The sequence below is a fragment of the Chlamydotis macqueenii genome, chromosome 2 (genome assembly GCF_036417535.1).
Source record: "Chlamydotis macqueenii isolate bChlMac1 chromosome 2, bChlMac1.mat, whole genome shotgun sequence".
Lineage (NCBI taxonomy): Eukaryota > Metazoa > Chordata > Aves > Otidiformes > Otididae > Chlamydotis > Chlamydotis macqueenii.
Genome location: NC_141557.1, coordinates 58,413,501 through 58,440,001, shown reverse-complemented (window position 1 = coordinate 58,440,001; position 26,501 = coordinate 58,413,501).

Sequence of the window (26,501 nt, the reverse complement as noted above, 5' to 3'; positions counted from 1 at the left end):
ACCTTTTGCCTGCTTTCCGATGGACAGATATATTGTTAAATTCCATTACAATGAAATAATAAGATTTTATGTATCCTCATTAAGACATCCCTATGTCCATGTTTTGAAATGAATGTTACGAATTTTCCTTTTGTCCACTTCTCCCCCTCTTTTTTGCATCTTAAACATTAAGTCACATACAATATAGCCTAGTTAGAAAACAAGACAAAACTTGTACAGAAAGGCACTGGGTGTAGTATCAATGGAACAACAGTAATGAACAAGAAATCTGAAATATCTACTACTTCATAGTCCAGAATAATCTGGATGTAAGGGTGCTGGAAGGTATTTTCTTCTTTTTACATTAAGAGTATTCAGGTGATAACAGATTTTGTCACCTAGTTCTATAAGCCATGTATGGTACCTTCAACCAGCACTGCTGACTTCAGTTAGTCCATGAAGATGGACCTGACTGTGAATAAGAGTATTGACATCTGATCTCAACAAGTAAAGAATGTGACCCTCTGTTAGAGATGGTTCATTTTCCTCTTACAAAAAATCATTCAAAATTAATCCATTTCAGTATGGAAAATTATAGTCTAACTTGTGTTATTACCAAGTTTGCTGAGAAAGGAAGGCAATAAAAATATGCTGCTAATGAAACTTCTAGATCTTCAAATGTAATTTTCCAACTCCTTGTCACTACTTTAACACGCAACAGCAGTGAGAGTTGTTCTGCTAGGATAAGCACTAGCATTTGGTAAGAATGCACAGAGAGCCACTTCTTTTATGTAGGAAACTCACTGCTGCATCACAGAAGGTACATAACATTGTGGCACTATAGAATCAAAATGTTTGACATGCTCTCTACCCATCTTTTCCTCTCTACTCCATCTTTTCCTCTAAGGCTATTAAAGCAACAAAGAACTCATGCATATAATCCAGAAAAAAAAAAAAAAGGAAGATCAGAGAAATTTCTCCCACGACACATCTAGCATATGAATTACTTATAAGGAGTAAAAAAAAAAGGAAATACTAAAATTTCAAAGATTGTCCACCAGGTGGCGTGTGAGCCATATAGTGTTAAGAGTAGCAATACTGTAAATACACACAATTTTGTCTTGCACAAGACAGTGAACCTTTCTAATTGGTCTAGGGCCAAATAAATATCTATAGTTATCCAGAGTAATTCACAAGCAATATTTACTTTCTGGTAAGAACCACTTTCATTAGTTAAGCTCCTTAAAAGTGCTCAACACTAAGTCAAGCTCCTTACCAAACTATTGACCATTATGGTTTGAGCATTAAATTTCACTTAAATGTTTTTTTTCCCTTTGTTGTAATTTCCACTCTTGGCAGTATCACATCCATCAGAGCTTTTACAGTTGAACAAGTAGACTTGTAGGGACAGAGAGGTTTGGCAAATACAGAAACAGACAAAGCACAGAAAGTAAAGCTTCCTAAGTGCTCCATAGCTTGGATCATAACTAATCATAAATTGATAATAACAAATTGATAAAAGATATCCCTGGCTTTACCTACTCCAATCAAGATGGAAAGGACTAATACCTTCTCACAGTCATGATTACATAGATATGTAGTTGCATACTTTGTTCTCTGGAGAACTGTAGTCATTAAAACAACAGAAAAAAATCTTAGGGTAATTATTGCTTGCTAATACAAGCAATAGGAAAGAAAAAGAAGAGCCAGAACTGTGCCCCTAGCCAGTTTTCTACAGGCTGCCAGAGGTATTTCCAAGGCTTTCAAGAAGTTCATTGCTACAATAGCAGTCTTCAACCCTCCCTAGCATTGCTGAGACTTTCTGTGGATATTTTCAAAATTTCCAGTGGGTAAGTTAGTGGTTTACTTTTGCTCTGAAATAAGGGCAAGTTGTTTCACTTGCCACACTTGAGCTTCTTCATCAATGAAATCATTTGGGGTTCTTATTACCCTCCCTTGAGAAACTCTGAACTCAGCACTGGGCAGTCCTAATAAGTAGTATTCCAATTAGTCCAGATAGAGCAATCTTTTCTATGGGTTAAATACTGCCAGTTAGCCAATTACCTTTTAGAAAGTTCTCTGACCTGAATATTTACACAGGTCTTGTTTCTATCACACTAGAAACCCAACAGTTCAAGCAAGGTAATGGGGCTAATTCTACAGCAGGAGTTGGAGTAACATTATTATTATTTATAATTTTTTTTTTTTTGTATTCTAGGTATATCTAGTTAACACAATAAATGTCTCATAGTAGATAACATTTTATAAATGACAGTATTATAATGATGATTAATAAACTTGAAGGTTTTTTTATTATTATTGCAAACATGCAATATGCCTTGTATTATTCAGCGGTGGAAGATCTTGAACCCCAAGTATTGCTGACATGGTTTTCTCCCCTGTCATCTCTGTACCTCTCATTATCTTTTTTGTTATTTCTGGTGCTTTTAGTTTTTTTCTGTCTGCTTCCAAGTTATTTCTGTAAACTTCCATCTCATAAATCTGTACTCTTATTGTATTCTTAAATGTATATATGAAAGAATCTCTGCCAAAGACATCTTCTCATTGATAATAATGTTCATTCAACTAAGAAATCTCATTGTTCTTCATCAGTTCTCTACAAAACAGCTTCAAGCCACTGTTGGTAACAGAAATTAACAGAGATCATGGGCTGATATTTTTGCAATCAAGTTTCTGGTTTTTTTTCCAAGGAAAATCAATGTGCTTTTCAATGAGTGGATTTTCTGAAATTACATGGTCTGAAATAAATACCAAAAAATGACCACTAAAACGGCTAAAAAAGAGAAATTGTGGTTTTGCACTACCATTGTTTAAACACTTATTTAGATAGACAAGAAGACCATGACCTCACTCTGCCGTGTAAAATACTGAATAATTAACAATTATATCCCCCTATAAAAAGGCATTAAAATCACACTTAAAATCTTAGAGCCTTCTTGAAAATCAGATTTGTCTTCTCTGTTTCCCTTAGCTCAAATAATATAACAAAATCCAATCTGCAGTTACAAGAATGAGTGAGGGAAAAGAAAGATCCCTGGTTTCCTACAGCAACTGAACCCTTCACAAACTGTTACTCTCAGGTCTGATCCTTGTTTTTGTCTCTTTGCAGTTAAACAAAGTAAATATCCTTGAAGTAAAAATTATGAGTACTTCCACATTTCTTGTTGAGTCTCATTTTCTTCTTGAGCACTTCCGTTGCCTCCTCTTTTAGTATATGATGAAAACAACATTAAAAATATATAAAACTACTGATTTACTTGGGATGATTAGCAAGTACTATAACTAGGGAATATTATACCATGGACATTTCAAAGTTGACTGTCAGCTACTCTCAGCTGTCCTTCTAAGTATCTCTGGATTTTTTACAAGAGAAAATAATCCAGATAAATTCTTCCTAATGTAAACAGGTTAAAAAAAAATATGCAATCCAAATAAGAAGGCCAGTTATTTTTCAAAAAAGACTACAGGTGTTCGTCTTCCATCTGTGCCATCTGTTCCTGTTCCATAAAGTTTTTGGGCTTGCCAACATCTTCTTGCAGTTCTACAATTCTGATTGCATGATGATTTCAGGAGCTAGTGTAAACTGGAAATGCCAGACAGATAACTATGCTCAGTATTTTGCTTTCTTGCTTTTTTAATTCATCTGGAAAAGGAGCAATCAAGACTTTTTTATTTGGGTGAGCAATTAATTTCCATGTGTATGTGGTGTACTCTGTGTGTAATATATATGAACTCTTCCAGGTCTCCATAGGACACTGTTGGCCTCGTGCCTCTGAAGGCTTGAACTATAACACATCCCAGCTGTGGGCAAACAAATAGCTTTGGCACTTAACAAAAGGGTTTATTTTGATGGAAAATTTATTATTGTCTTTTCTGTTAAGCAAAACAAAAAGTTATAATGAGGAGCAATGAACAAAATATTAATTAGAAAATGTTGCATTGATGTAACACATTCAAAGGAAATATTATTCAACAGTAGCAACCTCTTCATTTGGCTATGAAAAAAAAATAGTTAATATGAAACAGAGAAGGAAAATTATGTCATTAATATAAAACATTCAAGTAGATGACATACTGGTCAAATCCTGAAAAGTGAGGGAAAATTGACTTTAATTTCCTCCCATATGCCCCAAACTCATCAGGAATTAGTGATAAAATTCTGCCCTACTTTTGGCATTGGAGCTGTAAAGATGAATTCTTAGATAGCACAACTCTTCGCTGTGTTGTGCTCTATGCTGCAAGTTTCTCCTTCCTTAAAATGCGACAGGTTCACAATCAGGGCTGACACAATAATCCTCTAGCAGGATTCACAGCATTAAAAGCTAGTTCCTGCCCACAAGAGAGGGGTAGGAAGCCTGAACAGCTTGTTTCTTTCCTTTTCCGTGAATAGAGCAAAGGTATCTGGAACAAACCTAGCTCTTCTCTCTATGAGATGTACTTGTCCAGTGAACAGTTTCTGCAAAGCCTTCTATACCAAACACCAAAAATATTTTGGGAAACTTGGAACAGAACAGTCAAACATGGATGGTTGTATGCCTTAGCCAGGTACCATATTTTTACAACTGATTCCTCATGGAATCAATTCAAATATGATAAGAGAGGACCCACAGAGTTCTCTTAATGACTATAAATTCCATATGTATGTAAAAAACAAGCATATGCTCTTTCCTTAATGAACAGATCCAATAGAATTCAATGTATATCTAAGTATTAAGTTCAGCATATATGTTCACCTTTTGCAGAACCAGGACTGTGGCTTTCTAAATCTCAGTAAGAAAACAGAGCAAGCAATTGTTTATTACAAAATACAGGAGGTTAGAGAGTAATTTCAACAGCCTTAACTAAAAAAAATTCTAACAAAGTTTCACGTGTAGAATTTCCATATGGACTGCTTAAAGAAGTAGAATTAACAAAACGTGACAGTGGCAACAAAAATGTAAAAAAGGTATACATACATTCTGGGCACATAAAGTGATACATTTTGATACTTACCAAAGTTAGAGAAGAAAGTTAACAAACACAAAGTGGTACATTGTTGAAGTGATAGCTTATGACAGTAAATAGACTCTTAAAAGAAAGCCTTGCAGAAACAATACAGAGAGAGCTGGAAGGGAAAGTGGCACATTTCTAGTGTCACTCTTACAATAGCTAATTCAGCTTAATTAGGGATGCACAGCAATTGCTGTTTTAAGAGTAACATTAAGTTGTCTGCAAAATACATTAGTAAATTGCAGGGCACATTAAATGAAAGTAATTGCATCTTAAATACAATATATACTTTTGGAATATTGTAATTCTAGATGGTATGATATAGAATGGAATAGAATGGAATAGAATCCGTGAAAGATCTTCAAGAAAGATATCAAAGATGAAATCCAAAAAAAGGAAAAGAGCTACTGAAGTGCAAGGAAAAAGATGGTCAAGAAGATGACCTTACCATAAGCAGGGCAGTAGCAAATCTCACTTGGTAGTGCATTGGTAAGGAATGGTGAGGAAATCCTGTGTGCTCTCTACGTCTCTGAAAAGCTCATGCAGAGGGAACCAAAAGTCTTTTTTTTCACCTTGGTCATCCCCACAACCAAATTAATGTATATGGTATAAATGCCCTTATTTACATAGTCTGAAAGTACAGAGGCATTTTGGCACCAGTGTACAAAATGACAAGAACAGTGCCTTCCCTACTCTTTCAGGACTCAAAATATTAAAACCTAAAGGAAGAAGAGATTTGCCAGGGTTGTAGATAAGATCTGAACATCTTCCTAACAGTGAGGTAGGCAAATCGGTCTCAGAAAGGTTAAAGTTTAAAATGAGCTGTCAAATTTGTACCCCAGGGCTGAAGCACATTTTGTATCCTGTATAAACACAACTAATGGGTGTGTTCAACAGAGGAGCTGCACAGTCTGGTTTCAGTGGGAACAGGGGATGTGCTGGCAATAGCAGCAATGGGCTATTTTCCCAGTTTGGAAGAGTCGTCATTTGCCTGGCTGTGCTTTGGGCATGGATCCAAATGTTCTAGGACTGAAAATGACCAGCCTTTCCACCACACCAGTGTAACCTCCACTCATTTGTTTTTCAAAGGCTGTCCTATTTCCATGGCAGTCTGTCGGCACCCATCATTCTAATCTACGGCTCTGGTTACACTTTGGCTTTCCTCCAGTCTGCAGCTATTGAAATCATCCCACTTTACACACCCGGGGTTTTTGTCCAGCCGGATCAAGTCCCTCATTCTCCTCGCTGCAGTGCCTCAAGGACATTATCTCTGGCACAGAGAGGAGGCTGCTAATATGGGTGGTGTCTAGGTTGCAGGGTTGGTTTCTGCCATGGCCTGAGAGAAGAGTAACAGCACGAGGCTTGACCTTGGGAGACAAATGCAGAGGATGCATCAGGGATGCCCAACAGCTGTGCCCAGTGCATGGCCACCAAGGGCAGGGACAGCCCCCCAGAGGCCTTCCTCTGAAGGATGCTGGGTGGAGGGGTGGAGGGTGGGACTGCAGTGCGCAGAGCTGTGCATTGAGGGGCCCCATCACCCCCATGTCCCAGTGCCATCACCCAGCAACGCAGCAGTCACAATGCCCCAGGGCAGGACAAAAGGGAGCATCTTCCCATTTACTGCTGCCAGAGCTGGCCCAGGGGCAGCCAAAAGACATTGGAGAGGAAGTCTCTGAGGAGCCAGTGGAATTATTTGGCAGAGGCTGAGGGAGGAAGACTGGAGGCTGGATGAAGCTGCTGGAGGTTCTCTGCTGCAAGGCCAGCTCCCAGTGGGATTGCCTTCAAAGTTCATCTGATGGATGGAAATCCTTTTCAGCTGGAGAGTCATGATCAGACCAAGGGAATGCCTTCCTGAGAAGTAACGCAGAGCTCATGACCCTCATCCTCAGTGGAGACAGACGCAGCAGCCATATGATATTGTACTCTGGTGCAGTATCAGATGCACAGATATTGCACTTTGGTGCCCTGCCAGGCACAGGAAGGATTCTTGCCCCCAAGGTCAATCAGGCTGGGGGCATTTGGCCACACTTGGAAGTCCCTGAGATGACTCCAGGTTGAGGGAGAAGAGGGCTTGGGCATCTCCTGGGAGGCGGGATCAGCCTGTGGGAGGAGGGGGCAGGTCTTGCTCAGGTGCTCAGGGAATAGCCGATCGCCAGCGCTGGGGTCAGGAAGGAATTTTCCCCTGGGGCAGATTGGCACTGGTTCCTAGGGGTTTTTTTTTTTGCCTTCCTCTGCAGCACTGAGCATGACCACTTGTCAGGGCTCCTCTAATCCATTTTGGCTGGCTAATCGCCTGCTGCTCATGCACCACCAAGATGGCCTCCTATGCCTTGCAGCTGGGGGGAGGAAGGATTTTTTTTTTCCCCCATGGTAGGCTAGCAAGTGTCTCCCGCGGGGGGTGAGGGGGAGTGGTTTGCTTTCCTCTGCAGCACTGAGCATGGCCCCTTGCCAGGACTCCTTTGGGCCAATTTGACTAGGTCCCTGCTGCTCCTACTCCATGGAAGTGGCACTCATGCCCCACATCTGAGGGGAGGAAGCTTTCTAGGCTCCCAGGGAGGGCCTCCAGGATGCAGCACCAAGCACAGCCCCTTCTCAGGGCTCCTCTGGGCTCTTTCTGCTCGCTTCTTGCCTGCTGCTTTTGCACCTCCAAGGTGCCACTCATGCCCTGGCTCTCTCGGGCTCTCTTGCTCATTGTGAGTCTGGAGCAGGAGCAAGCTCTGCTCTTCCCTTGGATCTGTTTCCCCAGAGGTTCTCACTTGTGCAAAACAGCCTGTGCTTGGAAGGGCTCCAGGCTTGCTGCACCATCAGGAGCGGCCACTTTTCAGCTCACCCTGCGTGCAATACAAGCGCCCGGGCAGGCACGAGAGTGCTTTTCATGCATCACTGGCCAAGAAGCACAGCACAGCAAGTTTTGGAAGTAAAACTGTGCACAGCACACAGAATAAAATAGAAAAGAATAGTTACGTTATGCCTTGAGTTATGCCTGACAAGCTCTGACCTAGGCCTGAGGGGTCCATCCTAAAGAGCAGCTCTCTGCAGTGCTGTGGTCCCAGGCTCATCCAGGAGAAAGGGGCAGAGACTGGCACACCTACAACATGGCTCAGGCAGGGACTGAGGGCCCCAGGCTGAGCTGAGACATGTCCCCTGGGCCCTGGGCAGGAGATGGTGGGTGTGGGGGTCCCAGAGGAGGCCGGTCCCAGCCATTGAGGCCTATGAGCACCCACAGGACCCTGAGACAAGTAGACTTGCACTACTTATATGCTCTCCTTTAGACATTTATGGTTGGCCACTTTGGAGATAGAGTGTTGGGCCAGATGGACCTTCTCTCTGAGGGAGTACTGTTCTTCTCAGGCTTACATGTTTTAGGGGAAACAGCTCACGCATTTCTAAAAATGACTACAAGGAGAAAAAAAAAGAATCCATCGGGAAATGAACCGGTATTGTTCATCTTAAAAAGATTTGAAGCCATTTAGTTGAGGGGCACATCCTGCTTCAGACTGAGGGCTTGATCTTTGAGCCTTGCTAGGGTCATAGATATGGGGTTTTGCCATCCTTTGGAAATCCAACTAAACTGGATGGACACACCAGACTTTCAAAAACTGCACTTCACACTTCCTTTTTGCAAATTTGTTCAGATGGTCGAATGATCTTGAGATGATTCACAGCTCTCATGCCCATCAGAAAGTACATGCCTTCTTCCAAAAAGTGGAAGAGTCAATGCCTAGGATGGAATATAACTGCCCATTCAATGACTTCTGCTAGTGGAGAGGCGGGAAGAAATGTCATCAGAGATTTCCTCAGCATGTAGCAGTAGGGAAAGAAGGACATAGGAAGAATAGAATAGAATAGAATAGAATAGAATAGAATAGAACACAACACAACACAACACAACACAACACACAATACAGTAGTTCAGTGTAAAGAGACTTACATTGATCACTTAGTCCAACTGCCTGACCAATTCCAGGCTGACCAAAAGTTAATGTATGGCATTAAGGGTATCATCCAAGTGCCTCTTACACACTGACAGGCATGGGGCACCTCTCCAGGAAACCTATTCCAGGGTTTGACCACCCTCTCAGTAAATAAATGTTTCCTCTTGTCAGGTCTCAACCTCCCCTCACAGACACAGCTGTGAGCCATTCCATGCGCCCTGGCACTGGTTCCCTGGGGGAAGAGATCAGCACCTCCCTCTCCACTTGCCCTCCTCTGAAAACTGTAGAGAGCAGTGAGGTTGCGCCTCAGCCTCCTTCTTTCTAAACTAGACAAACTCAGAGTCCTTAGCTGCTCCTCAGAGGAGATGCCTGCCAGCCCCTTCACCAGCTTTGCTGTCCTTCTCTGGACGCATTCACATCCTTTAAAACCCTTTTTAAATTGTGGGGTCCAGAACTGCACACAATACTCAAGGTAAGGCCACACCAGCACACTGGATAATCACCTCTTTTGACCAGCTGGTTATGCTGTGTTTGATGCACCTCAGCATGCAGTTTGCCCTCTTGGCTGCCAGGCCACACTGCTGACTCTTTCGAGCTTCTTGTCAACCAACATCCCCAGACTCCTTCCTGCAGGGCTGCTCTCCAGATACTCCTCTCCCAATTTAAAATTGTGTTGAGAGTTACTCTATCCCAGAGGCAGATTCCTGCCTTTGTTCTTGTTCTGTTTCATACCACTGGTAATTACCCAATGCCCCAATCTATCTGGGTCCCTCTGTAAGGCCTCTTGTCCCTTGAGAAGGGCAGCAGCACCTCCCAGTTTAGTATAATCAGCAAACTTGCTAAAAATGCGTTCAACTCCTACATTTGGATCATTGATAAAAAGACTGAACAGAACTGGCCCTAGAATTGAGCTTTGCGGAGCAGTGCTGGTGACCAGTCACCAGCCAGATGTAGCCTCGTTCACTACAACTCTTTGAGCCCATTCAGCCAGTTCTTCATCCAGCTTGTCATCTACCTGCTTATTTCACAGTTGGATGTCTTGTCCAGAAGTATGCTAAGAGGGACAGTATCAAAACCCTTATTAAAATCCAGAAAAATGACATTCATCACCTTCAGTTCATCCACTAGGCAGATGAACTTATCATAGAAGGATATTAAATTAGACAGGACTTTTCATAGAACCATAGAGTCATAGAATCATAGAATGGTTAGGGTTGGAAGGGACCTTTAAAGGTCATCTAGTCCAACCCCACTGCAAGGAGCAGGGACATTTTAAACTATATCAGGTTGCTCAGAGCCCCGTCCAACTTGGCTTTTAATGTTTCCAGGGATAGGGCATCTACCACCTCTCTGGGCAACCTGTGCCAGTGTTTTACAACCCTCATCATAAAAAAAAAATTCTTCTTTATACCTAGTTTGAATCTACCTTCTTTTAGTTTAAAACCCCTTGTCCTATTGGTACAGGCTCTACAAAAAGTCTGTCCCATCTTTCTTATAAGCCACTTGAGGTATTGAAAGGCCACAAGAAGGTCTCCCCGGAGCCTTCTCTTCTCCAGGCTGAACAACCCCATCTCTCTCGGCGTGTTCTCATAGGAGAGGTGCTCCAGCCTCATCTTTGTGGTCTTATTCTGGACCTGCTCCAACAAGCCCATATCTTTTCTGAACTGAGAACTCCAGACATGGATGCAGTACTTCAGGTGGGGTTTCATGAGAGCCGATTAGAGGGGGAGAATCACCTCTCTCAACCTGCAGCCCAGGATATGGTTGGCTTTCTGGGTGGTGCATGCACATTGCCAGCTCACGTTCAGCTTTTCATCCACAAGTACCCCCAAGTCCTTCTCAGCAGGGCTGCTCTCAATCTCTTAATCCTCCAGCCTGTATTGATACTAGGGGTTGCCCTGACCCAGGTGCAGGACCTTGTACTTGGTCTTGTTGAACCTCATGAGGTTCACATGGAACCTCTTCTAGAGCTTGTCCAGATCCCTCTGAATGGCATCCCTTCCCTACGGTGTATAATCTGCGCCACTCAGCTTGGTGTCAACTGCAAATTTGCTGAAGGTGCATTCAATCCCATTGTCTATATCATCAATGAAGATATTAAACAGTAATGGTCCCAACATAGACCCCTGAGGGACACCACTCATCACTGGTCTCCATCCAGACATTGACCCATTGACCACTACTCTCTGGACACAACCATCAGGCCTATTCCTTATCCACTGAATAGTCCATTCATTAAATACATATCTCTCCAATTTAGAGAGAAGGATGTTGTAGCAGACCATGTCAAAGGCCTTACAGAAGTCCAGATAGACGACATTCATAGCTCTTCCCTTGTCCACTGATATAGTCACTCCATCATAGAAGGCCACTAGGTTGGTCAGGCAAGACTTACTCTTGGTGAAACCATGCTGGCTGTCTCGAATCTCCTCCCTGTCCTCCATGTGCTTTAGCATAGCTTCTAGGAGGATCTGTTCCATAATCTTCCCAGGCACTGAGGTTTGTGAACCCATGTTGATTTGTCCTGATTATTTCCTTGTTCAGCATGATCTTCATAATTCTTCCAGATACTGAGGTTAGACTAACAGGTCTGTAGTTTCCTGGGGCTTCCCTCAAGCCCTTCCTGTAAACTGGAATAGCATTGGCTAGCTTGCAATCAGCAGGGACCTCCCCAGACTCACAAGACCTCTGGTAGATGATTGAGAGGGGTTCTGCTGTAACATTCGCTAGCTACTTCAGCACTCTGGAACGAATCCTATCAGGCTTCATGGACTTAGGAATATTCAGCTGACACAACTGATGCCTTGCAGTTTCAGTGTTCATAAATGAAAAGTCACTGGTCCCACAGCTGTGGCCCTCCAACTCAGATGACCAGGCAGCCCAAGGTCTGTCAGTACTATTAAAGACTGAGGCAAAAAAAAAAGGTGTTGAATGCCTTTCTTTTTCTTTATCTCTATTTGTCAGATGATCATCTTCAACAAGTATCAGTCCAGTGTTTTCCTTGGACCTCCTCTTGTTATTAATATACCGAAAAAAGCCTTTCTTGTTGTCTGACTCAACAGACAGTTGAGCCAGTTTCAACTCTAGTTGAGCTTTGGCCTTTCATATCTTCTCCTTGCATGTGGAAGCCACGGCTCTGTAAGTTTCCTGCAAACCCTGAGGAATCTTGCTTACAGAGATCATACTATTTCTTTTTCCCTCCTGAGTTCTGAGAGGAGTTCCCGGTTTAGCCAAGCTGGTCTTCTGCCCCGCTTGCTTGACTTCCAACATAACAGGATTGCCTGCTCCCATGCTTTTAAAAAATGGTTCCCAAACCTGACCAGCACCCCATGGACCCCTAAGTCTTCAAAAGCGGTTTCTCAGAGGACAGTGATAACTAGCTCCCTGAGCTGCTTAAAGATTTCTGTCTTGAAATCCAGCAACTCTGCTGACCTTTTTTCTCATTACACCAAAACCTCTAAACTCAAGCATTTTTTGATCACTGTGGCCAAGACAGCCACCTACCATTACACGTACCATAAGTCCTTGTCTATTCACAAACAATAAGTCTAGGAGAGCATCTTTCCTAGCTGGCTCACTGAGTACTTGTGACAAGAAATCATCTTCCACAAACTTCAGGAATTATAGATCACTTATTCATAGCAGTAGGTTTATTTAGAATTCCACTACTACTTTCTGTTGATCTGCTTTCCACTGAAGTTTATATTAATCGGCTGTTCCTATAGCTCCTTCCAATTGGAATCAAGAAGTATTACATATGAAGGCACTTCAAAAGCATTTGAACTTTTAAAGGTCTCATTCTATGAGAAAACCAAAACCAAAACAGAAGTTGACTCTTCACTGTCCTTGGTATGTCTCCATGCTTTCTTGTTCAAAATTCCCATGCCAGGGTCAGAGTGTAAAGAGAAGACACCTAGGAACACTTGTTTAAAATTTCCCTATAAAAATTACTTTTACTTTTCAAAATCTGCCCAGCCTTAAAACCCTTTCCAGTTGAGAAGGAAACTCTGTCTAGAGAAGTAAAGTCTACAAGCAATAGGTTAATTTTCTTAGTTATCCTCTGAGAGGCTTTTACCAATAAACTATAGGGGTCTAGTGTTCCTCAAATGAAATGCTGAAAGCTACTGCCCTAAGTCCTCCTCAGAATAAATATTTGCTCAGGAGCTTGGAGACTATTGAGTTCTATTTTAGAACAGGTATTTGGGCTTGTATTTCTTCCTTCTGAGCAGATTTCTCATTAACAACTACATGTTTTCTGTGGTTGAGTGAGTATTTATCTGTTTTGTGTAGAATGGAAGAGCAGAAATGGGAGAGGAAATAACACATATGAATACTGTATAGCCCATGAGATGACTAAAGTATTTTTCTGAAAGATGAGAGACTTCTGTTAAAACTCTCTTTCTGAATCAGTGAGAGAGCAGACATGAACTTGGGAAAGAGTTTGGTTTTGGCTATTAAACTGCAAAATCAATTATTGACATGGCTTCATTTCTAATCTTGAATGCATTCCCTAGTTAACAACTGTTACCTTCTGTCTGCCCTTCAAGTAATGTCTGCTGGTGAAATATGTTTCCCTTTTAACAATCAATCTCATGTTGCTCTTATTCTGAGCATGTAGTTCTCTGGTCCCTTTGTAAGCAGAAGAGAATCTACTCCCAAAACAAAGTAAATGCCCTAAATCCGGGCATAAACACAGTGGGATGTCAGATAGAAGAAGTTTCATAGCCGAAGATCTAAACAACCAGTCCATGGGGAGACCTTGCCATTCTTACTGTGCCTGAAAAGACAGTTTCAAAGTGGGGACTAAATAAATGGTATCTGCTTGGAGCAGAAGAAAGAGAGCAGCTCCCTACTGGCATGCTTCTCTTGGAGGAGAAGGCTTCACAGAGGGGCCAACTCAACCCAGCAGTGACCAGTTTCACAGACTGACTCTGTATTAGCTAGCTGTCTGTCCAACAGGTTTACGGAAAAAGTAAATAAGCAAGAAAAGTTCTCTGAGTAAGCAGCTGTCGTCCAGTAGCCAAACGTCCATAACGAGGCCAAACTCCCTAACTCCTACCTCAAGGAGAGCAAGATTGGCTGCCAGAATAACCCATTTGTTGCTTCTTGCTCTGGTAGACCTGTTGTGATTGACTTGTATGTGTACGAGCAGACCAAGACACCTGTAATTGTCAAGTTCACAGTACTCAGAGGTAGTCAGAGGCTTTAGAGGTCAGTGTAAACTGCTGATACTTGTCCAATTTTGAGATGTCAGCTTTGTCACTGCAAATCTGTCCAGCTTTAGTTATAATACCCATTGTGCTAGTAGGTGGTTATGAAATGAGCTCTACACTCCTTTGTAGCCGTATGTACCAGCACTAACAAGTCAATTCTGTGTTGCCATAGCTATTTCACTTGGGTCATATCAGTTTTCTGTCATAAGGTACAGCATAGATGAGCTTTAGATATGTAAATATCAGACCTGACAAGAAGAAACATTTATTTACTGAGAGGATGGGCTGGAGCCCTCTCTTTAAAAGGGCTGGAGCACCCCTCTTATGAGGACAGGCTGAGAGAGTTGGGGCTGTTCAGCCTGGAGAAGAGGAGGCTCCGGGGAGACCTGATAGCGGTCTTCCAGTACCTCAAGGGGGCCTACAAGAAAGATGGGGAAAGGCTGTTTAGTAGGGCCTGCTGCAATAGGACAAGGAGTAATGGTTTTAAAATAGAGAGGGGTAGATTTAGATTGGAAATTAGGAAAAATTTTTTTACAATGCGAGTTATAGAACACTGGAACAGGTTCCCAGAAAGGTGGTGGAGGCCCCATCCCTGGAAATGTTCAAGGCCAGGTTGGATGAGGCTCTGAGCAATCTGATCTAGTTGGGGATGTCCCTGCTCCTTGCAGGGATGTTGGACTAGCTGACCTTTGAAGGTCCCTTCCAACCCTAACCATTCTATGATTCTATAATGGTCAAACCCTGGAATGCGTTTTCTGGAGAGGTGGTCAATGCCCCCCATCTGTCAGTGTTAAGAGGCATTTGGACAATGCTTTAACTTCTAGTCAGCCTTGAAGTGGTCAGGCAGTTGGAGTAGGTAATTGTAGGTCCCTTCCAACTCCTCTCCTCTCCTCTCTGAACCTCTCCGAATCTCTCTGAACCTCTCTGAACCTCTCTGAACCTCTCCTCTCCGAACTTCTCCTCTCCTTTCTGAACCTCTCCTCTCAAGCATTTTTTTATATTTTCCAAATGATTAATGGCAAAGTAGCATTGGAAACCCTGAAATACAACAAGCTGAATTCTCCTTTGAATGTCAAACCTGACTGTATTGAATCCATGTCCTCCTTCCAAAGACCATCCATCTGTCTGAACTTTATATTGAGCTCAGCTACCACTGGTCTAGTCAGGCCTCCCAGTGAAGCTGGGGCTCAGCTGAAAAACAGATGTTTATGAATAACGCTATTACTCATCTCTCAGATAGAAAAGTCTTATCGGTGCAACTGTATCACCACCATCTTCCATAAATTTGTGAAAAAATTTTTCTTCTAAAACTCCTTCGCTTCTGTCAAAGTTGTTTGAAAGAAGCCTGAAGGTTCAAAGAGAGAGAGGCTGGATGATGGACAGTGAGGGTCAGTGCAAAAATCTTTCTTCACTATGAAAACAAATAAAAAGAGGGTTGGGTTTTTTTTTTCTCAGTTGAATGAGAGTCCACCTATTGATATGTGCTTACCTTTTTTATTAATTTGTCTGTTTGACAGACTTTTCCTTCATTTTTCCTCTGGTTTTTTACTTTCTTTGTTCCTTAACTTATCCCTATCTCCTCTTCTAAAAAGTGTTGTCACTGAAAAATGATTTAGTGTATCCTTTTTAGTCCATAATGCCTTTGAGGTTTAGATCCTGCATGAAGAATTCATTTCAGTGTAATCACTAGGAGTGGTTACTTGTTTTCAACTCCTAAATCAGTAAGATCTTGGGACAATCAGACCCAGAGCTGCGAGAGGGATGGGGGGATGTCACTAACAAAGGAAGAAGAAATCAACTCTACCATCCAGGAAGTACAAGGGTTAATGAAAGATAATACTCCTAGTGTGGCTTCATGGCACTCCCTGAACACTGTGTTAAGAGTCTCATGTAAACTGTACACGTGGAGAAGCAGGAAAAGGCAACTGCAAATTGCACTATTTGCTATTAAAGTTTATATAAAAAGTAAGATTATCTGTTTTGCACTGCCCTCATAATAGTCTCATTTTTACTATAAGAATAAAAGGGGAGGAGGGGAAGGATTACTTTCTTCACTATTTCTGTCATTTTAATGTCCTTATCCCACAGAGCCATATTTCACTCCTTCCCTGCTCATACTATGTTGCACATTTATGCATAATGGGTCACAAGGTCTTTATTTGACTTTTTATTCTTCCACCCATATATCTAATGTTAAAAGTGTTTTTTCATTGTCAAGGCGAGCAAAAAATACACAACTTTAAGATCCTAAGCCAAATAATTTTGGAAATTGAAGACAAAGGAGAAGTAGCAAAAAGAATGGAAGTGATTGTTCAACTGACCAGAAACAAGCTAAGTATTTGAATACGGTAGTCCTTATCCAAGATTCATCAGTTTGGCTCCATCAGCTTTAGTAGAGCTAGACCACTTTACACTAGCTGATTGTACAACCTAAATAACATTAATAGTCCTTTTCAATTTTTCTAAAATTCTTGGAGAGTCATGCCTTGAACCAAGGTGTGGACAGTCGCCTTTCAGATCTTTCATTTTAGGAGAAAAGGTATGGAATAATATGGAATTCAAATAAAGGTTATAATTCTTATTTATAGCTAGAAATAGATTTCATTGCTGACTCTAAGGCAGTTAACACTGAGCTGTGATACTGTACTATGCTGGTACACTTTATTGAAACTATCTAGTACATAAGACTTCTTGATATTGTTAGAATTATTCACAGAAGTAAAAAGGCAATTTCAAAATTTTAGCAAGGAAAGGATTCCCACAGCCATAAGAATTCTGAGACTAATATATACTTCCCTGCTTGATACAAGAAGAAACTGCCTTAGGCAGATTCATGTAATTTAACTCAACACATCCATTATCTATAAAAGAGTTTGATCTCTAGATTGGTGAATGAAATTTGCAGTATTTACACTACTCAGCAACTAAAAGAGCAAATCTGTTATCATGCATTTTACCAACTGCCAGACACTCCTTTGCTGAATAAAAATATGATTAAGTTAATTTATCAAAGTACCTGCCAAAACAAAATCCAAAGAAACTCTAAATGCTTATAAAATTAGTAGGATTTGCCCAGGAATAATTTTAAAACTAGTGCACTGAATTTCTGGAACCTTGGAATCCAGCTTACTTCATGCAAAAGTTGTTTCATGTAAAGAAAATACAAACTGCCATGTAAAGAAAATACAAACTATGAAGTCTAGTACAAGATCACAAATAACAGAAACTAATTTTGAAATTGTAATACTGAGATACTCAGCCTAAATACATATTTATTGCATTTAATTTTGCAAACAAACTAACATGTAGTTTACTAAATATTTCTAAAGGTCCAGTCTTGGCCCTTACACACTTCAGCATATTTTGAAAAACAGGTCATAATTTTCAAATATAGATACCTAAATATAGACATTTATAGCTATACTTAGACTCACAGATAAATTATATTTTTAATCTTGCTATTTCCTTTTATTTCACAGATTTGGCATATCACTTCAGTACCTAAAAATCAAGGTATTTAACTTATATTTTTAAAATATGAAGCAATACTCTCATCTTTGCAGATACTAATAGGCAGCAGATTCTGAGGTATTTCAATCCAGATCCATCTGACCTTAATAGAAATTAAGGCACCACAGGCTCATAACTCCGTCCCTGTTCTACCGGAAAGCATTTCTGTGATAATTTTACATCAGCTACCTGAAACAGTATTTGCACTTTAATTCACCTCACAGATTTTGCATAGCTCAAGGGCTCCTTTTTGCAAGACCTGAACTCAAAGACAACAGAAGTCAACAGAAACCTTCTCCTTCACTTTAAGAGACTTTTTTCCTTTTTGCTATTTTGCCTATCAATTTTTTCTTACTGTAACAATTTATAACACTGATAAATTTAGTCAGTACTGTACAGTCTCTACACTGTGTTGTGAGATGTAGTCAATATGATAAATGTATTATCAAAACAAGCATTTTTATAAATTAGAATTATCAGTTTTTATGAAATTATGAGCCACATTGCTAATTTGTTAATTACAAATGTTCAGAAAATAGGTGCAAAAATATATTATATTGTATATATTATATGCCATATCTTTAAAGGTAATCAAAATGAAACACATGCATCTTGTTTGTCTGATAAAAATCATAGAATCATAGAATCATAGAATGGTTAGGGTTGGAAGGGACCTTCAAAGGTCATCTAGTCCAACCCCCCCTGGCAAGGAGCAGGGACATCCCCAACTAGATCAGGTTGCTCAGAGCCTCATCCAGCCTGGCCTTGAACGTTTCCAGGGATGGGGCCTCCACCACCTTTCTGGGCAACCTGTTCCAGTGTTCTATAACTCGCATTGTAAAAAAATTTTTTCCTAATTTCCAACCTAAATCTACCCCCCTCTATTTTAAAACCATTACCTCTCGTCCTATCGCAACAGGCCCTACTAAACAGCCTTTCCCCATCTTTCTTGTAGGCCCCCTTTGGGTACTGGAAGACCACTATAAGGTCTCCCCGGAGCCTCCTCTTCTCCAGGCTGAGCAGCCCCAGCTCTCTCAGCCTGTCCTCATAAGAGAGGTGCTCCAGCCCTTTTATCATCTTCGTGGCCCTCCTCTGGACCTTCTCCACTGGTCCATGTCCTTCTTGTGTTGGGGGCTCCAGAACTGGACACAGTACTCCAGGTGGGGTCTCACCAGGGCAGAGTAAAGGGGGAGAATCACCTCCCTTGACCTGCTGGCCACGCTCCTCTTGATGCAGCCCAGGATGCAGTTGGCCTTCTGGGCTGCAAGGGCGCATTGCCTGCTCATGTTAAGCTTCTCATCCACCAGCACTCCCAAGTCCTTCTCCTCAGGGCTGCTCTCAATCCATTCTCCGCCCAGCCTGTATTTGTGCCTGGGATTGCCATGACCCAGGTGCAGGACCTTGCACTTGGCCTGGTTGAACTTCATGAGGTTGGCACGGGCCCACCTCTCCAGCCTGTCAAGGTCCCTCTGGATGGCATCCCTCCCTTCCAGCGTGTCGACGGCACCACACAACTTGGTGTCGTCGGCGAACTTGCTGAGGGTGCACTCTATCCCTCTGTACATATCGCCGACAAAGATGTTGAACAGGGCTGGGCCCAGCACGGACCCCTGAGGGACGCCACTTCTGACCGGTCTCCACATGGACATTGAGCCGTTGACCACCACTCTCTGAGTGCGGCCATCCAGCCAACTCCTTATCCACCAAGTGGTCCGTCCATCAAAGCCAGGTCTCTCTAGTTTAGAGAGAAGGATGTTGTATGGGACAGTGTCAAAAGCTTTGCACAAGTCCAGGTAGATGATGTCAGTTGCTCGTCCCTTGTCCACCGATGCCGTCACCCCGTCATAGAAGGCCACCAAATTGGTCAGGCACGATCTGCCCTTGGTGAAGCCATGTTGGCTGTCACCAACCACCTCCTTGCTCTCCATGTGCCTTAGCATGGTTTCCAGGAGAATCTGCTCCATGACCTTGCCAGGCACAGAGGGGAGGTTGACTGGCCTGTAGTTACCTGGGTCTTCCTTATTCCCCTTTTTAAAAACTGGGGTTATGTTCCCTCTCTTCCAGTCATCAGGGACCTCACCAGACCGCCACAACTTCTCCAATACGATAGCCAGTGGCTTGGCAACTTCATCCGCCAGTTCCCTCAGGACCCGCGGATGGATCTCATCAGGACCCATGGACTTGTGCACCTTCAGGTTCCTCAGATGATCCTGAACCTGCTCTTCGAGTACAATGGGCAGTTCTTCATCCTTGCAGTCCCTGCTTGCACCTTCTACAGCTTGGGTGGTGGGACAGGAACTCTTGTCGGTGAAGACTGAGGCAAAAAAGTCATTGAGAACCTCAGCCTTCTCCATTGTCCTGGGTAACCAGGACACCAGTTCCCTTCTGGAGGGGGCCTACATTTACCCTGGACTTTCTTTTGTCCCCTACGTACCTATAAAATCTCTTCTGGTTGTATTTTATATCCCTGGCCAGATTCAGTTCTGCCAGGGCTTTGGCCTTCCTTACCTTATCCCTGGCCACTTGCGCAGCCTCTTTGTAGTCCTCCCAGGTTACCTGTCCCCGCTTCCACCCTCTATAGGCTTCCTTTTTCACTTTCAGTTGGTCCAGGAGCTCCTTGCTCATCCACGCGGACCTCCTGGCCTTTTTGCCCGACTTGTTTTTCATCGGGATGCACCTCTGCTGAGCTTGGAGGAGGTGCTCCTTGAATATGGACCAACTTTCCTGGGCCCCTCTTCCCTCCAGGGCCACCTCCCATGGCACTTGGCCCATCAGGTCCCTGAAGAGGCCGAAGTCCTCCTTCCTGAAGTCTAGGGCAGAGAGCTTGCCATGTATTTTCCTTGCTGCCCCGTGGATCTTGAACTCCACCATGTCATGGTCGCTGCAGCCAAGGCTGTCCTTTAGTTTCACATGCTAATAATGAAAAAGGACATGAGAAAAGTTGAATTGTCAAAACACATCTATGTGCTTCAACAACTACTAAACAGTAAGGCTGTAGTGGTGTAGTTTTCTCTTGAACTTGTCAAATAACCTGCACATATCTCCAAGGAGAATTGTGAACTATTAATTCTAAGCAGATACACAACATACACTATTAAAACACTGTCAAAAACACAGCAAAAAAATGAAGTCTTGTAAATTACTTGACTTCGGATTTTGAGGGGGTAACTGAATTATAATGCTGGAAGAAAGTGGTAATTTAGATTTTGTTGAACCTTGATGAGTACACCCATTTAGGTAGCTCATTTCACTAACTTAGCTATCTTTTGATGGAAATGCATGGTTCTATGCTTATACATTAGATTTTGTATTTGCAGGCTGTCCTTCCTTCCAACTGCAATAACAAGGCAGGCCTGCTCATACCCAGAACCCCTAGACAGTCTTCCCCTTAGAAGGTGACAGATAAAATTAATCAAAATCAGCTTCTACAAAACAATTATATTGCTCACTCATGCAAACGTATGTCGTTAGGAGCAAAAAGATTAAAATCAAGAAAGTCAGTGCATGTCCCAGTTCACCTAAACATTACCCTTGGCTCATAAGTTTTAGCAAGCCACCTTTATTAGCACTTACTGCTGTTCACAGTGGCCAAAACCTCTAACCCTCTTTGTATCTGAAAATCAGTTTAAAACTGGATAAAATCATCCCATGGTCTTTAAAAGCTAGGCCTTCTGCCTAGGCCTTTACACAATCTGTACCTGTAGCAACAGCACATCATATGGTAAGCCCAGTTCTGCCACAAGCTGATGGCAATGGAATAATACGTGTTAATCAAATCCAGACCAGATAGTGATTTTCTCTCTCTCCTTCCTCCCTCCAAGACTCCCAAATTGCATTTCAGGTGCTGCTGGTAAGACTGTCAGCATTTTCACATTTAGAAGAAAAGATGTCTGCTCACAAGCAAGGCATTCTGCTGTGTGTTTGCTATAAAAATCAGATGCAAAAAAAATGATGTTGCAGGTAAGAAACATTAAGAATGACTTCACAATGCAATTACAGCTTCTCTTGTATAATGTTTCTTCGAAAAGACTGCAGAAATCAGTATTTCTCATAGCAAGAGGAATTTATTTCTTCCTTTATATTATTTTGTCTCAGAAATCTGTAACATATTCATACTCCTATGGTAATATTGTAGTTTATGGGCCTAATTATTATCCAGCTGTGTTTTCCATGGACTGCAACCCATAGAAGGGTGAGAAGGCCCTTGGGTCATTAGCTAACTCCACATTTCACGCATTACAAGGGCATAGGCACCAGACACACAATGGAGAAGGGCAGGTTAGTTTAGGGGACAGGATACTGGTTCCTATGATAATGCTTGTAACAGTACAAGGAATAGAGCACGCTTATCAATGTGCATTATTTCTTCTTTCTATCTTCACGTTTGTTACCTGGCTTTGAAACAGGATATTGTGTTTTTCAGAGAGACAATGTGTAGCACATAGCCATATCTGAGAGAAAAAAAAAAAATAAAGACAAGTGGGTAAATAATAGATGAATACTCTCAGACAGAATTGACCAAAACTTTTTTGACAAAATGCGTCCCTTGGGAGTGGACAAGAAATTCCCACTTGTCAAAATGAAAAATGTTTCATAGAAATGCACTTATTTTGAAGATAATTTTATCAGTCCAGAATGAAATGTCTAGTCCAAATGACAGAAAGAGACTCTTACCAAGAATTCAGAGTTTGTGACATTGGTCATGGTGGTGTAGATCAGTATTTCTGCTGCAGTGTGGCATATGGAGAGGATACACAGGGCAATAGTTTTAATGGTAAAGGGGCCACTAACTGCCGCTCTTACCGTAAAACGACTGCGTGTGGCGAAACAGAAGATGCAGGATGGGCTTTGCTGAGCAAACAAAGACACAATGTTTTGCATTTCTTGTATCTACCTCGGAAATTCCCTCTTGTTATCAATGAAAATGTGCATGCTCTGTCAGGAGAAATAACCTCTTGGACTCTCAAGGCCGGTTAGCACAGGTTCCCAGATCATGAAGCCAATGAAAGGAAGTCAGTTAAAAAGTCACTATTGCTTTTAGCAAAGCAAGCTGAGAACCCAGAATAACGGCAAGACATTTGCTACTGAAGGCACATTTTTCATTGCTAGTGTTAAGCGTTACACTTTAAACTGCTGGGATAGACAAGGCCTGCAACACTGCATATACAAGAAGATAGAAACATAAGCAGGATTGCTACAAAATTGAGCAAAACGGTGAAATATTCCTATTATTCCAGAGACACTTTAAAGACTAGCAGCTGCAATACATTCCTTTAAAATAATCAAACCAAATGTATTCTCTACACAGTACCAACAAGAAATACAGTATTACCAGGTTTTCCAAGGATATACATAAGTAAAAATTCCCATTTTTTAAAATTCCGTTAAAGCAGAAATATCACAGCAATGAAAGTATCCATGAAGGGATAGCTTAATTAGTATTTTCAGTTCTCAGAAAAGAGAGAACTAGTAACTCAAATCGATGTATCTTCAGTTAATTGTTACTGCTGTGCAACAAAGAATAAATTTGTGCACATTTACAAGGTGAGGTGAGTTTCTTAGGCTTATCTTTCAAATGAAGTACTTTTTTTGATCAAAAGCATCACATAACTGCTGTTTGCAGCTTTTATCTCACCGCTGCTGTACATCACTATCTGCTAAAAAAGCTTGCATATTTTGCATAGCAATATGAGAGAACTGAAATACAAAACATAAAAATCTCATAGTGCTATTGCTCCATTAATGTTTTGTATATTAAGCAGCAACAATACCACTAATGGAACTTTTATGCTACCATGATGGCAATGGTAGGGAACCTTTTAGTAAGTAAAACCCCAAAAAATTTTACTGCAGCTTATATTCCCAGAACACAATGTTCTGAGGTGAAAAAGTATTTCCAGAGTTGCCATTAGTGGAAAGCAAAGTTATTGCAACATAAAGAAAATATATTTTACAAAAAAGAAGATGAAACTATGATGTTTTAAAATTCCCTTATGAAAAGGGACCCACCTTGTGACCCACCACCATCAAATGACTGTTGTCAGACTGTTCTGCTCACCAACTTTGATCTAAAAGATGAAACACAACCATCTCTTTAGCAAAGAAGCCATGTGTCTTTAACTGCCTCTGGCTTAAAGTAACACTAATAAAAAAAGAGAAGAACTTGATATTTTTTCAAAAGAGCTTTCAATCACTCTTAAAAAAAGAGAGAATTTTAAGACCAATATTTTCTTTTGTTCATTCCTTGTGCTGTTATCATGTCCCTGCTAGCAAATCCATAGTTCATTATTTATTTCCTATTTCTTAAATCACTTTAAACTGTGAACTCTGTCCTTGTCTAACAATACAGGGAGCAGAAGTGCAAAGACTGGTGCTAAGTACATCCCTAACAGGGCAGGAGAAGCAAAATATAGTGCAAGAATCAGATTCTCATTTTGATGCTTGTTTTGAAGGACTGTGCACTTCCACAGTGCTCCAGAAAGTAGCCTCCACCTTCATTCACTGAATGATGTTCTCATGAGTTTCTGCGCTTGCAGCGACATACAAGTCTTGGAAGGGCATAGTCACTATGCTGCTGTCATCAAGGAAACTCTGCAATTCATGTTCTTTACACTTTAGTCTTAATTTATGTTTTGAGCTACAGTACTTTAACCTTTGGACTGTGGATAATTTCTCCACGAATGATTTAGCCTACTGACCATTTCATATGACAAACTATATATCCTTGTTTGGAAAGCACAGTTTTCATTAAATTTAATTACTTTCCCCTACGGCTTGCATGGGAAAGGTCCATGGTAAAGGCACAGCTATTTAATAAGTGCAGCTACTAAACAAGGCCAGCTGCTATTAAAATCTACATAGTAAAGGTGAAGCTACTAAATTAGGGTGATTACTGTTTGAGGGTGTTTCTAAATGAAGACATATGGGTAAGCTTTTGCACCTGTAGTGCATTTTGCTATACACAATGTTCATATGAGGGGCTCAGCAATGTGTTTCCATGTCTTAGCTGTTCCTGTCATATTGAACCAATCTCTATAAAGATGAAATGTGTTCTTTTGAAAGTTTTGATCTATTAGGAATTCATGTGAACACTTGACTCTGCAAGAAGTTCTGAGATTTATAATGAATTTCAAAGCCTCTATTATATTTCCAAGAAAAATTTTTTTTAAAATTACTAGAGATTTGTCTATACTGTGTTGTGAATGGCACCCAGAAGAAGAACCCAAATTTCTAGTGAATTCCTGAGGACTTGCTCATGTCCAATCATCTCAGGCTGCCACACTCTAGAACAAACTTAATTCCTTCACTTTCCATAGCACTTGGCCTGTATCTTCTCCAAACCACACTTTACTCCTTGTAGTCAAGAGATATAGTTCTATGTGTTCTAGAGTTCTATAGAGGCACGTAGATTTAGATTAGATAGTAGGAAAAAAATTTTTACACTGAGGGTGGTGGAACACTGGAACAGGTTGCCCAGAGAGGTGGTGGAAGCCCCATCCCTGGAAATGTTCAAGGCCAGGTTGGATGAGGCTCTGAGCAACCTGATCTAGTTGGGGATGTCCCTGCTCCTTGCAGGGCGGTTGGACTAGATGACCTTTGAAGGTCCCTTCCAACCCTAACCATTCTATGATTCTATTCTATGTTTGTGGTTTCTCATGTCACAGTACCGAGATAACTGTTCTTGCAGCTCATTAGAACAGTGTTCATATAGCAAGACGCCACAGCTGTGTGTGACATGTTCTGGAGCAAGGTATGAGGCACTTGAAGGGAAAGATCTCAAAGTATAGTATTTGTCATCATCAGGAAGCCGAACTTGGCATAATCCAATTCCCTATGGACATGTTTGGAAGAGGCCCTGAAGCACACTATCCCAGCATCTGTGATCAGGTATTCTTGAGGGAAGTAACTGAGTTGCTTTAGAAGAGAGTTCAGAAATGAATTAGCATGTATGCTAAGTGTGCAAGGGTCTGGAAATGGACCTAAACTGATGGAATATGACTGTTCTCTGTAGAGTAGAACATGCTCATTATATTGCTCTCAGAGAACAACATTCTTGTTATAAAACATGGTTTGGGGGGACTATCACTCTTCTAATTGTTAGCATCCCACAGAATTTCCATTATTTTCCTGAAATCCTGTGGCATAGGCAGTTTAGTTCCCTTAGTTCCTTCAGACTGTAATAATTTTCTATATCTGGATAATGTAATAGAAGTAATCACATAATATTAATCCAATCTGAAATTCACTAAATTATTCTTGTTGATTTCAGTGGATTTTGAAAGACAATTCACAGGTGACTAAGAGGTGACAACAGAGATTTGAAGACCAGAGGATCTGTCATACAACTATCTGTATTTTTTCTAAACCTCAACCTTCAAGCACTGATGTCTCAAAGCTATTTTTGCTATGGTCCAAATTGCATTTAGTGCTGTACTAACACAAGATGAGATGATCTAAAGAGGTAGACGGTCTTTGCAACCTATCCTATTTCACATGTATTTCACAATCATAAAAATATCATTAACATAATAAAAAGCATATTTATTTTATTAATATTATTCTTTCTTCCTTTGATCATATGAAAACTGTTTTTTACTTGTAAATCTTTGTGGCAAGACCCAGTGTCATCCAGAGCTTTGAGGAAGTTTATCTAAATTTTTTCTTTCTAATGAGCATCCTGAAATATAAGATGCCTTTTAGGTCAGTCTGGCTTTATTAGACTATAAACTGGAATACTTTATTTCTTAAATCAAGACAATCATTTAAGACAGATAGAATAGATACAAAACCCGCTTCCTTCTGAGACGGAAGGTCAAGATTTTCCTAACATTTGTGTACTATACTTGTTTTAGCC